Source organism: Eschrichtius robustus, chromosome 19 (assembly GCF_028021215.1).
Source record: "Eschrichtius robustus isolate mEscRob2 chromosome 19, mEscRob2.pri, whole genome shotgun sequence".
NCBI classification, from domain to species: Eukaryota; Metazoa; Chordata; class Mammalia; order Artiodactyla; family Eschrichtiidae; genus Eschrichtius; species Eschrichtius robustus.
The window spans coordinates 52,498,558-52,512,821 of NC_090842.1; the positions used below are offsets into that span (position 1 = coordinate 52,498,558).

The window sequence follows — 14,264 nt, forward strand, 5'->3', positions numbered from 1 at the left end:
ATTCCCTTCCTTTTTAAGGCTGAATATATTCCTTTGTATGGATATACCACATTTTGTTTATCCATTCATACATCCATGGACACTTGGGTTGCTTCCACCTTTTTGACTTTTATGTATAATGCTGCTATGAACATGGGCATGCAAGTCTACATCCACTCTTGCCTCTCTAGTCCTTCTCCACAACGTAGCCCAAGTAATCCCTTTAAACCCACAAGTATGGTAAAATCACCCCTTGCTCTCAGGTAAGACTTTCTCACTACCTTCGTTTCTTGAACACAAAGCCACCAAAGACACCTGCTGTTACTTCTGCCATAATGTCCTTTCCTCCCTGTTTCTTCAACTTTTTCTTTTCCCCACTCCTCTCCCTCTTAGGACCTCAACTCCTGCTCTTTTCCTGAGCGAAGAATTCCCTGATAACCCTCCTTCACTAGGTCAAGGGACACTCTCCCTCCCTTTTCCACTTTCCCCTCCTACCGCTTGTCGCAATTGGCACTATATCATCAAGCGCATTTATAACAATGATTGTTTCCACCACTAGAGAATGAACGTATGAGGGAGAGGGCATTATCCAGTTCCTACAGCTCCTGCGAGGACCTGGCATCTAGTAAGTGCTCAGTTCTTCAGTAATTAATTTTCATAATAAGTCTGTGAGGACGCAGCTGACCCCTCCCGCTCGGAGGCCAAGTCACAGTGGAGAACCAGGGTGACCCTGCGGGCTCTGGCCGCCGGTCCTCAACCCCCACCCTGGCTGTCCCATTTGGAGGTCCTCCGTCCCTAGGCAAGGGGGTGCACGGCCGTCCCCGCCCCGCTCGCGCAGGGAATGGCTGGGGTCCGCTCCCAGCCGCTTGGTCTGCAGCCACCCGGCGTCCGCCTGGGGCGGGGGCGGGGCCGGCCCGGAGACGTCACTTCCGGTGTACACAGCCGGTTCGGGCGGTGAGCTGGGGGCCGAGGCGCGTCGCAGGTGAGGAGCGGGCGCGAGCGGGCGCTGCCTGGCGCAGGCGGGCGGGCTCAGGGGTTAGTGGGTGGGCGGTGGGCCGCGGCCGGGGCTGGCGACTGGACGAGCTCGCGGGGCGCCGCTCCGCGTGGGGCCGCAGAGCTCAGGGCCGTCGGCTCCCGCCCCTTGCCCGTCCGCTGTGGAGGACGCCGGGCTCTGGGAGCGCTGGCTGACCGGACGGAAGCCTGGAGGGGCCTCCTGGCTCGTGCCTGAGACCGGGGGCGCGGCGGGGACCCCGCGGACGCGGGGCAGGAAGGGCGGGGGGCGCTCCCTTGGGCCGCCGGAGCCGGGGAGGTCGGGCTGGCGCCGGGACCCGCTCCCGGAAGCCCGCGGAGCAGTCATCGGAGGGACGGCGGCCTGTGGGTCCCGGGGTCCACCGGGACTGTCTGGGGACGCGGCCCTCACGCCGCCCCGCGGCTGCCGGTCGGCTGCGCGCACCTTCCCCGCCGGGCCGGGCCCCGAGGAACACGATTTTCCGGCCCCGCTGAGCCCGCTGGCGCAGTCAGGCCAGGGGAGGTTCCGCGGGGACCGCCGGAGGGCCGGGGCTGAGGATGAAGGACCCACGGCTGAGGGGCGAGCGTAGGGTCAGGGGTGTGTCTTCCTGCTCCGCGCGGTGCGAGGAAAGAAGCATGCCTGGTTGGCATGATAAGAATTTTGTTTATTCTCCTCACAAATTTTGCCAGATAAATACTCAGCTTGGGGGGGGGCGGTTAATTTGAAAATAGCTTGTTTCCGCCTTTCACCCCCATTATAAAAGCAATTCGTTCTCCTTTCTTCACATTCAAGACAGCACAGAAAGTGTTGTGACAATACTTTTTAAAGTGACAGTCATCCACCAGCCTACCGCTCAGTGACAGCCATTGCTAACATTTTGGTGATATCAATAAATACAGATATTATCACTTTTATGGACTTCATAATGTACCATTGTATATCATAAGTTAACCAAGCCAACATATACCAAGTTAACATGTAGATTGTTTCTAATTCGTCACAAGATAGACAATTCTGCCAGAAGGATTTGTCTGATTGTTGTTTTGGGTTAAATTTACAAATGAGGTCATAGGTAACATTCATTTAAAAAATACATAGTATTATTTTTCCTTTGTTGACACTTCAAAAATGATTCTCCATCCCAATATTCATAACATCCATCCATATTTGTTTCTCATTTCATGGTTTTATTTTTACTTTTAGCTGTTTTTAATTTACTTAAAATTTGGTTTTGGTTGAAGATACGAAGTTATTTTCCAAATAGGTTAATTTTCCTAACTTTACTGAATAAACTATAATTGCTGTTTTATCATATTTTAGATCTAAAGTTCTGAGTTTGTGTTTGTAAAGGACTACTTACAGATTTGATATTTAGATTTTGTGTATGCTGTTTCATAATTCCATTCACAGTATCTTTTTTAAAAATCATTTTCCTTTGCAAGTCCAGGATGTATTTCATGTTTGAGGCTTTTTTCTTTTGAAGTAAAAAAAAGTTTAGTTATTGCTGTTTCATTTGCTATCTTGCTGACAAGATAACAAACTCCATATGAAGAGTTCAGGTTTGTTGTGGCAACTTTTCAGTCTGGCATTTGAGATTCTAATCTTCCTCTATTTTTGCACACGAATACGTAGGTTAGCATTGGAGACCAAGATAGAAAAGTTCTCAGATTCCCTTGGCAAGCCTAGATTTTTCAATCTAAAATTATCTCTGGATTTTTGGAAGACAACATGTTTTAAGCATCCTCTTTAAAAATTTTTAAACAAGTTGCACATGATTCTGCTGAAAATTTTACTAAGTGTTTATTCTGTTGAAAACCCGAAGCCTAATACACCAGAAGCTTTTTGTCAAGCGGGTCTAACAAGTCTATAGGAAAATGATTGTTTCTGAGAGCTAGTGGACTGGGGCATCACATGAGTTGAGTGTCCAGTCTCTCCTTTTCCCTCCTGTGACTTTCTGCTTAGTGGAAAATGATGACCTTCCAAGGTGGATAGAGAATGTTGGTTTGAATGAGGAATTGCTTTTTTGGAGTTACAGAAAAAGCAGGATGCCATTTTCTCTTAGTATAAGTTCACCAAGAGCCTGAATGTTTCAGGGGTTGTGCTTCAAATGTCTTTATCCATAATGAAACTGTCCTCCTGAGGGTCCTCTAATTGATAGATGCAGTGGCTGCTGCTTTCTCATTTCCCTTGACTTAGACCATAAGTATTTGGCATGGTGAGCCACACTTTCTTGCTGTTGTGCATCTCCTCTTGGTTGGCCTTCTTGACTTAAGCTATTGTGATCATTAGCTTAACTTTGTGACTGTGCTTTTTCACTTGTCTTTGTTGCTTCTCTTCTTCCCACATCTGCCTGGAAGCATTTTCTAAGGCCTAGCTTAATATCTCTACCTCTTTCCCCCAGTGCATGCTCCTTCCCACTTGTCCAGCATGTGACTTCTAGGTAGAGACCCATTTCACCCCCTCATCCTATTTCCAGTCGGTGACCCCAACTCAGACTTTGCTGCAAGTAATTTCTTTCTCTTCCTCTAACTGACCCCTGGACATGTTTCTGAGGCCATACTTTCTCCAGGTGATGAAGCCCTTCATTGCTTCCCAAGGTGGCCTGTCCTTCATGACTCTAAAGTTCTTACCAGCTGACTTACCACAACTCTTCTTCCTTCTTTTTGTTTTTTTTGGCTGCGCCATGCGGCATACAGGATCTTAGTTCCCCAACCAGGGATTGAACCCCCGCCCCCTGCAGTGGAAGCAAGGAGTCTTAACCACTGGACCGCCAGGGAATTCCCTCTTCTTCCTTCTTGATTTGGGTTCTATTGCCATTTGCTTTCTATTCCTACAATTTGATTTAAACTTGTACCTTTGCTCTGAGGGACTTCAGACATAATCTTATCCCACCCTGGATTAGAAAAATGAGACCCAATGAATTTAGTCATGAATTTAGTTATCTCACATTTATGGAGTATTTACAGTATAGGCCAGTTACTGTACTGGAGGATTGGAATACAGAGCTGGAAGGCACAGCCTAGGAAAGAAAACCAAATAAGCAGCTGCCATCAAGTATCGTAAGTGCCTAGAAGCAGGAGACAGGTTTTAGAGATCTTGCCTGTCTTGTTCACTGCTGCTGTCTCCAGGGCCTAGAACACAGTGTTTGGGGAACAATTAAGTATTTGTTGAATGAATCAATGATCATCTGAGAATGAAATCAGAATAAATGTTAAATCAGCTATCTGTAGAAAAGATACAAGCCAAGAGACATTTTGTAAATGTAGTTTTGAGAATTTCAGGGAAAACTTTTAAGTTCAACCAAAATGACCCAGCTATAACCCTAAGAAGGCATGATTGGAATGTGTTTGTGGCCAGATGCTTAAATTTAATTTTATATCCTCAGAAGAAAGATTTTGATTCTAGAAGGAGAGGGTTGGGATGATGTCTATGGAAATTGGGGTGGTGGGTCCAAGAGAAGAATTGGGTGATGTGTCTGTAGTACCGTCTGGGGACCCAGGCCAGAGGAGCTCTGTGCAGTCCTCCACTGGGCCTTTGCTCTTCCAAACAGATGGGTGCATCTCTGTTGATGCCTCTAGTGGAGAGAATCTTTCCTTTGCTTTGCTTCCATGATCCTAATGCCCTTTGATTAGAACATGGCTTCACATGGAGATTTCCTGTTGAGAGTGGTCTGCATCCAGACTCCTGGGTCAGATCCTGGACTTGGGATGCTGGCTAACCTCTCTGGTTCCCCATCCGAGGAATGGGGAAAATAGTAGCACCTTCCTCTTTGCTGCCTGGCCCCCGGTAAGTGCTCAATAGGTGTTAGCTCTCATCATTATTTATAAACTTTGTGACTGGCCTTCTGGTTAATACATCAGTCACCTTTTGAGCTTAGATAGCCTGAATCAGTCCCCCTGAACCTACTTGCTCCTGGGTGCACTGAGAACCAGAAGGTGGGAAGTCATGACAGATAGGCTCTTCCCAAACTGCTTGTTCAGAGAATCCAGCTGCAGTTGTTAGGGAAGACTGCCAGGTGAAGGCTGTGCTTGAGCTGAGTACTGTGGGAAATAGTGAGTCCAGAACCACAGGAAGGGGAGAGGACTTTTAGGCAGGGCCACGATGGCTGTAAAGGTATAGAGCTGAGCAAGTTTGAGGTATGTGAGTTGCAGGAGATTTAGGGTGAAGGGTGGATAGATATGAATAGGGGAGTAGAGGGAAATGAGATTGGAAAGTGGGGCCAGCTTTTGAAGATACAATTAATAACAGTCTAACTTATTGGGCATAACAGGGTGTCAGGTGCTATGTTCATCCCTGAGACTCACTGTGCTAGCCAGGTTTGGTGTGAAGTGCTTTGTGTATAATACCTTGTTTGGTCCTCATAATAACCCTCTGATGTAGGTATTTACTGTTATAAGAGAAATGACATGTTGGATGTCCCCTCGATTCAGCCTGCACATTGCTACAGGGCTAACCCTTGATATCTGCTGTATGTTTAAAAGCCTTTTGTGACTTCTGTTTCCTGATGAAGTCCAAGCCCACCAAGATTCTCTGACTTCATGAAATCATCTTTAGTTAAAGTGTGAAAATATGTGTCTTACAATTGAATAAAAGCAGCATAGGTGCAGGTATGCATCAAACTCAGAGAAATATCATTTCAGTGAAAAAGGCAAGATGCAAGACAATGTGTGTATGCACCCATTTGTGTAAAAAAAAAAAAGAGAGGGGGGATACACATGAAATAGGTTTCTAAGTGCAGAAAAACAATTCTCGAATGATAGAAAAGAAATAGTGATTGCCTTTGGGATGAGTCCCCAGAAATCTAGGCTGTTAGACTGACCTAGGTTTTTCTTGCATACTCTTTTGTACACTATGAATTTTTTCCACTGTGTATGTGTATTTTCTTTTTTTTTTTATTTTTTAACATCTTTATTGGAGTATAATTGCTTTACAATGGTGTGTTAGATTCTGCTTTATAACAGAGTGAATCAGTTATACATACACATATGTTCCCATATGTATGTGTATTTTCAATTAAAAAGTAATAGGAATTAAAATCTAAATGTCTGCTATATACATAGAAGTCACTTAGAGAGGGAATGTAGCGTAGAGTTTAAGGGCAAGGACTATATCCAGACTGCTTGGGTTCAAGTCCTGCCTCTACCACTTAACTAGTCACTAACCTCTAAATCATATAGGCTCTCTTTACCTCAATTTACCCTGTCTGAAAATGGGTGAAGTAATATAGTACCTACCTCCTGGGGTTATAGTGAGGCTTAAAGGAGTTAATATTTGTGAAGTCCTTAGAACAGTTCCTGACAGGTGTGGGTTTTTGTTGTTGGTGGTAGTGTTATGGCCCTGTGTTTTACACCAAAGTGAATGTGAAGATGTGTCCAGTCTCTCTCTCTGTGTGCTTACAATTCATCTGGAAAGGGAAGACACACAGAACTAATGATGAGCAATGGCAGTGGAGGCTGCAGGAGCTCAGGAAAGGCTCCATAGGAACAAAAGGGGCCTAAGATGGTGTCATCGAAACAGTGGATCTTAAATATGGGTAACTTCTAGAAAAAGTGAAAGGAGAGAAAAGATGCAAAGAGGCTTGTTCCAGGTGTGATGTGTGTCCCAGATGGACTGAGGCAGAGAAATGAGACGGGAAAGAGCCTTGAGGGAGCCTGAAACTGGGATATGTCGTGCCATGGCAGGTCAGCGTTAGCTGGCAGAGTTTTTCTTAGCATATATAAAATAATGATGGGATTTATAGCGACGAGAGTTTAGGCTTGATGAAATGTGGTAGCTCTACCTTGAACTTTCAAGTGGTTGTGAGATGTTCCTGTGTAATTTTTTTAATGAACCCCTTCATGCAGGACATGTGGGTTACTTCCAGGTTGGTGCTTATAGTCAGTGCTGCCAGTGGGCATCCTGGATGCAGGCCTCTACATTTACTGAGTCTGTTTCTAGGGTTCATTCCTAGATGGTATCGCTTTTTCTTTTTTTTAAGCCATTTTGACTATATTCCTTGTGTCTAGGCCACTGTCAGATACGTGCTTTTCCAAATTGGTAGCTGCAAAGAATCATAATGTGAAAGTTTTTGAGTGTGGAATTAGAGCTAGATATTACCTGAAAAAAAAAAATAGAATTTTCTTATTGAAAATGATTTTGGGATTAGGTGCTAGTGAGATGGTCGTATGACTGGGGAACCTGGGAACACCTGAGTCTTCCCTTACCCCACTCCCAGGTCCCAGAGGGGGATGTATGTACCTGAGAACAGGTAGAGGAAGGCTGGCTCCCAGACTTGAGTGCCGTAGGCTGGTAACCTAGGCAGGGAGAGGTGAAAGTGGTTCCTCTCACCAGCTCACAAGGACCTATTTTGTCTCTGGGTCTCCAGGTAGGAAAGGATGTACTGTGCCTGTCCTTGTGCTTAAGCCACTTTGTAATGTGCTTTGTAAAGCGAGGTGATTCATTCCTTAGCACTGTCCGTGTTCTTTTTCTAGTTTGGGGCTGCAAGAGGGAGTGGTAGGCAGGGAAATGGGAGGAGCCATGGGAGGAGCCAGTCTTCCCGTCTGGAGAACACAGGGCAGCACTCCTTTTAGTTTGTTGCCAGGACTTTGGGAGTTGGGGCCAGAGCTGCAAGAAGGTAAGAAATACTTTTGAAAGTTGTTGTAACTGTGTGGTATTTGGGGTTGGGGGTGGGGAGAGGGAGTTTGTATTTTTACTGATAGTAGGCCAGAATGAAGAATTTTAAAAAAAGATAAAATGCCGCCTTCTGACTGGTTCCTGGCCTGTTTCAGAGCAGTAGTTCCATTTATTGAGTGCTGTCCTTTATGGATTTAATCCTCACCGCAGTACTGAAGAAACTGAGGCACAGGAGTTCAGGCTACTTGCCTGAGGTCATAGAGTTAGTAAGTGCCATTCATTCAACTGATGGTTACTGAGAGCAGGATTTCATATCTAGGGTCAATCTGTCTCCCAAACCCATACCCATAACTACTGCATAACCTCTCAACGTTGAGAGATTTCATCTTACCCACAAGGTAGGAACATGAGCCACTGCAGGCCTGCTCTCTAGGGCTGTCTTCCCTGCCTCAGGAAGCGGTGGGGGTGGGGGTGAGATGGGCAGGAGGCTCCTTGAATATCCTCATTGCTAAATATTTGACCTGCTGACATGTTTGTGGAGAAGAATGAGCTCCCTAGCTGTAACTCTGATTTGCTGTTCTTTTTGAGAGATGGAAAGCCTTGCTGGATGTGCAAAATTGGAGTCAGTGTTCCCAGCCTGGAGGAGGGAGCGTCTATAATTAATCCATTGATGAAATTTTTCATGGGTACCTTAAATTTTCAGAAATGGTCCTGAATCTGAAGTGTATTTGTCTAAAGTTTATATAGTTCCTCTCTGTAGTAAGAGAAATAACTTCCATATTACGGTTTGATTTACCTGTTTGTATATAAGCTTCTTGATAAATACTTGTTTTTCCCCATTTGAGGTTTGTTTTGGATAGGTTCCACAGTGCAAGTTGTTAAGAATGAGTAACACTATACAACTTTGGGTTCTTAAATAACTTTCTAATGGATACATTAGTTTTAACTAGTTCAACATGCTTTTTTTTTTTTTTTTTTTTTTTTTTTTACCAGTTTGGAAACTTTTTGGATAACTGAGCTAAAACCAGACTTTAACAGAGCTGAGTAGATCAAGGCCTTTTCATGCTGTAACACACTGGAACAAAAATAAACTGCACGTTTTTAATAGGTGTAGATTAAAAAAAATTTTTTTTAACAAATTGGATTTGAAAAATTAATCAATGTTTTGTGATTTTTACTTTAAAGTAATGATTTACTTTAAAGTAAGTTATTCTCACTCCTTGATTTATACTCAAATTTCCTTCAGCAGCACAGTTTGTTGTCACAAACGTTCTCATAGTGCTTGGGTGCATTTTGATATGCAAATTTTTTAATTATCATTATTTTTTTTTTGGCTGCGCCACTCGCATGTGGGGTCTTAGTTCCCTGATCAGAAATCCAACCCACGTCCCCTGCATTGGAAGCACGGAGTCTTAACCCCTGGACCGCCAGGGCAGGTGCCGATGTGCAAATTTTTATTGGTCCGAGACCATTTCAATTTACAGATGAAAACTTTGTTTCACCTGAGTAAACTTTTTCAGATGTTTAGGAGCCAACTTTGTTCACCTTTTGGTGGTGTATGGTAGTTGATTGTAGATAAACCTTTTCTTGGCAAGGCTCTGACCACCACCCTCCCCCCCCTTTTTCCTTTTCTTTTGAAGATTTCTGTTTAACAAAGATTTTTTTTGGCTTAGAGTGTTTCTCAAATAAAATTCAGAAGTTCTAATTTTTAATTTGTTGTTGTTTTTTGTTTTGTTTTTGTTGTTGTTCTTTTTTTTTTTTTTTGGCCACACTGCTCAGCTTGCAGGATCTTAGTTCCTTGACCAGGAATCGAACCCGCATCCTTGGCAGTGAAAGCGCAGAGTCCTAACCACTGGACCGCCAGGGAATTCCCTGGCCTATTTTGTTTTTAACCTGTGTTATTTTGAAACTAAATTTCAACTCTGTTGACTTTGTGGTTAGCAAATTTATTTCTTCAGCTTAACTGAAATTATCAGTTATTTGTAGATTACCAAATATAAAAGCTCTTCAAATCTGCTGATGACAACTTGCTTTGTTTTTATAGAGGGGTGTCCTATTTTGTGACGATAAATTGTTTTAGAGCAAGTCTCAGTACAAGGGGCCGTCAGGTGTCACCACGTGGACCACTTGGTTCCTCCATTAGACCAGAAGCTCCTTGACATCAGCACTGTTAACCTCTACATCCTGGGTGCCTGGAGCAGTCAGGCACGACTTACAGGGTTGAGCCATGCTTGTGGGCACAGGTGTAGAAGCATCTTTATTTTAACTATGATAGATTCTAGCTATGATTAGAATTTTTTAGAATTCTATGAATAGAATTTTTATTTAGTAGGGTTTTTTCTATCTACTTGAGTTTTCATACCTCAGTATAGGAAAGCATGGGCTTCAGATTTTGTCAACCAGTCAGTTATTTAGTAATTTTCCTTTTGTTTTGTTTTATTTGGAGTTTTAGCAGCCACTTCTTGACTAGGAAAAATGTAGTTTAATCTTGACTTCCTTAAAACTTTTTCATTGACATTTTTTTACTCGGATAGAACTTTAATGTTTCAGGAATTGTGCATGATTCTTTAAATTAAAATGCGTTAGTGTTCCTTGAAAACCTTCTATATAAACTAGTGTCCAGTTTTGCACATAGTTTTCTTTGGGAGCAGTCTCCTGGGCACAGAAGTAGTCTGGGCTTGGTGGACCCAGAAGTGTCACTTCCTTTCCTCTGGCCTTGGCTCTCCATGCCTCCCTTCCGTTTTGATGTTTTAATGATACCCTCCCTGCTCAGTGATTTGTGTTCAGGAAGCTAGGCAGTGATTACTTTTGTTTCTGCTTTGTGAATTTCTTCCCCCACTTCCTATTTTTACTGAGCAACTACGGGAAGTGAGGCGGCTCCTGGCTGGCTGCTGCTAAGCTCTGGTGTTAGGTGGCAGAGGACAAGGCCTTAGGGCCGAAGCCATTCAAAGCATTTTACACCTTTGTCTTTGCACTGCCTCCTTCTTCAGGAATCGTAGGAACATGCTCTTATGGTTGGGTGATTGGGTTGAGATGACAACATGTCCTTGTCAGCCTGGGGTTGGGGGGAATTGGGTGCCTCTCAGCTGGAGGGCAGAGCTTTTGTGAAGTAGGTGAGAGGTTGTTCCAGCAGTAACAATAGAACATAGTGGCGCTGTGGAGAAGTAGCTGTTGTGGGTGGACAGTGTGGCAGGAACGAAAGGTGGGTTGAAGGGACCTGTTGCAAGTAAGGCTGGAGAGGTGATTCTGGATTTGGGCGGGCCTTAACTGTCAGGCTTGGCGTGTGAAGTGAGCAGCCCATCTGCTCTCTGAGATCTTTGACAAGGACTCAGCCCCTATGGTGCTCTCCTTCCTCCCAACTCACGGCATTTGTTTTTTCAACCAGGTATTTAGCATTTACCTGCCTCTTTTCCAGTGATACCTCAAATGGACCTGTTGTAGCTTAACTTATGGGGAAAGTTTGTATCATCTTCCCAGAAAGAAGTAACTTTTTTATGTATTAGGTACTTGAATATAGAAGGAACTTGTTTAGCAGAGTTGCTCAATAGCGCTACTATCGACCTTTTGGGTGGATAATTCTTTGTCTTTAGGTGGACAGGGGGGTTGTCCTGTGCATTGCAGGATATTTAGCAACATTCCTGGCCTTACCCACTAGCACTCTCCCAGTTGTGACAACCAAAAAATGTTTCCAGACATTGCTAAATGTCCCCTGGGCAGATGTCTGTGTGTGTGTCTGTGTGTCTGTGTGTGTGTGTGTGTGGCATCATCTTCACTTGTTGAGAGCCACTGTGTTAAAAGATTGAATGCTGACTTACTAATTTTGTGAAATGGAATAAAATAGAATGGTTCCTTGGGATTGGAGCTATTTATTAGTTTCTATTCCAGTATCTGACATTCTCATACATTTTTAGCGTGCTACTTAGATTTTGCTATTGTCTATCTATTATGCTTTCATTGAAAGATCTGGGACCTGAGCATCTGGAAGCTTGGCTTTTGGTCCTCATAGAAGATATTCTCTCTTGGACTTACATGCTTGCTCCTGAAGGCTAGTTCTTTGGAAGCTGAACAGTGCTGGCATAAAGGAGAGAGCGAGAGGCATTTAGGATGTAACAGTAACAATAGCCAACATTTATGCAGCAGTTGCGATAGACCAGGTGAAACTAGGTGAACAGGATTGAACCATGAACTGTGGTGAACAGGATTGGCAGGACTGAATGTAAGGGATTGTAAGGAAAGGGAACAAGATAGGGACCATCTGGGATAGTACCTTACGTTTAGGTGCAGGGTTGGTAGTGCCTTTAACCAAGGCAGTAAATGCAGGAGGAAGACCGGGGAATGGAAGGAGGACTAACATTTGAAGTCCCTGGAGAGAGGGGTCTTGACTGGAGAGGTGAATTTGGGTCATTAGCAATGCATATGGCTATGATCTCCTAAAGAGAGACCACTTTCTTTTCATTGCTTCAGCTCAACTTCCTGCCAATTCCTGCCAAGAATCCTACAGCTTGAAACCATCTCCTAAGGGTAATAAACAGAATGTCCTGGTCTAGATCATTGACGGAGGTGGAATAATGCAGTGATGGAGACCTCTGCTGCTAGTGGCAGACTCCCAGGCCCCAAACCCAGCTCTGTTGGGGACTACTGCCTTACCCATGTGGCAGGAACTTGAAGAACTCACTCAAGCTCTTTAACTGCCTCGCAGGGTCCTTGTGAGCATTAAATTAGGTAACAAATGTAAGGTGCATAGCACAGTGCCTGGCACTCAGTACCCATTCAGTTAATGTCAGTTGTTTTTATTTTACAGTTCTAGTGAGCATTAAATGAGATTATGTATCCAAAGCTCCAGGTATAATGCTTGACACATTGTAGTCACTTAATGAATGGTAGTTTTGTTGAGGAGTACTTTCATGAACATGGCATGTCATCAGCTTTTTCTTTTTTTTTCAAAGCAGAACCTTTTATCTGGCACTTAGCTACTGCCTCTGTGGATAGCAAGGCTGACCGTGTGAATGCTGTATAGAAATAACCATTAAATAAATACTGAGGATGAACTAATCATTCAGCAGACATCTGTGCTTGGCACTCTCTAATATCTTGAATGAGCTCGGTGATCTTGGTGGTTGGAGGTGGCAGAGAAACACAGGGGAAACTGGCAGTTGTGATGCAGTACGTTACAATACAGCAAAGACAGTGCTAAGACAGGGCTAAAGACAGGCTGTTATGGTTGCACACAGAGGACCTTCTACCTCAGTCTTTGTCAAGGTGGCTTCCCAGAGGAGGTGACATCTCAGTTAGACACCCAGGAGGAGTGAGAGTAAGCCGGGAGAGCTTTCCATGCAGAGGGAGCTGAATGTGTAGATGGTGAGAGGAAAGATGGCACAAGCAAGAACTAGGCAGAAATGGGGTGAGGGAGGAGGGGGGAAGTTGGGAGAAAGTTGGGAAGGTAATGGAGAGCCATAATCGATTTTAAGCAGGAGAGTGGCGTGATTAATCACACAGCAACCAGAGAGGAGCAGTCCAGGCATTTAGAAGATCACTCAGGAGGCTCCTCTGTAATTCAGGCAGGAGGTAAAGAAGGTTTGAACTTTGGATTGGCAGTGAAAAAAGAAGGAAAAAGACTTGCAAGATGTTAAGGAGGCAGAAAGGATATGACTAAATGATTAATTGGATATAAAGGAGAGTAAGGAGTAGAGGATAACTCCAGGTTTCTGGCTTGTTCAAGTAGGTTAATGGTGATGCCATTCACCAAGACAGGGAAGGAATATGGAAAGACTGGGGAGAGTTGGTTTTGGACATTTGACTTGGGGGCCTGTCCATTAGGCAGTTGAATATTTGGGATCTGGAGTACAAGAGAAAGATCTGGGCTAGAGAAATGGATTTGGGGATCATCCCAGTGAGAATATGTTGATCTTAGAAACAGGGCACAGCATAGAGCTCTGAGGAGCCACAGCACTTCAGGTCTGTCAGATGGGGAGTGGCTCAAAGAGACAACTAAGAATGGCCAGAGGGACAGGAGGAAAGGAAGGAGAACTAGCATCTTTTCATGTCACTCTTTTTAATGTGGTAACACAAGGGGAGCCAAAAAAGTAGAGCCCTAACGAGAGAGAGAACTAAGAACTGAATCTTACAGGCATTTTCTCTTGTCTGGATAGATACTTTAAATTCGTGAATGTTGAGAATAAAAATCTTCAAAGCATTTTTTTGGAGTGCATTTCTAAATATGGCTGTGTCATTCTGCACTGACCGAAAAAACACCATGGAAGTGGTTGGGCTTTGAACTTCATGGGCAATAACTTCCCTAACCTCCCTAATTTCCTGTAGTGTCCCCAGATTATAAAGGGTGGATATTTAGATTTACATTGTTGTTGTCTAGAGAGGACAGAGAATTTTCTGTATTTTTTTCCTCTGAAGAAGGAGTTGTTTATGGAGTGGTTCACTTTTTTTTTTTAAATAACAGCTTTATTAAAATGTAAGCCACACACCATACAGTTCACCCATTTAAAGTGTATAATTCAATGATTTTTAATGTATTCGTAGAGTTATGTAACTACCACCAGAATTTCAGAACGTTTTCATCACTGCAAAAAGAAACCCTGTACCCATTAGCAGTCATTCCTCATTCTTCCCATTTGCCCCAGCCATAGGCAACCATTAATCTTTCTGTTTC

General features: G+C 43.8%; 1 protein-coding gene across 4 annotated transcripts in view; it reads left to right on the forward strand.

The window, feature by feature from the left end:
• Positions 1-582: 582 nt before the first annotated feature.
• The window catches only part of GARRE1 (granule associated Rac and RHOG effector 1), an 80,503-nt gene continuing 66,821 nt past the window's right edge, over positions 583-14,264 (forward strand). The window contains exon 1 of one of the 4 annotated variants that reach the window (XM_068528293.1): positions 583-604. The gene's annotated coding sequence lies outside the window, so the exon portion shown is untranslated. Of the gene's footprint in view, positions 605-907; positions 962-14,264 lie in introns of those variants that run through there. The other 3 variants (XM_068528290.1, XM_068528291.1, XM_068528294.1) reach the window with 3 other exon arrangements.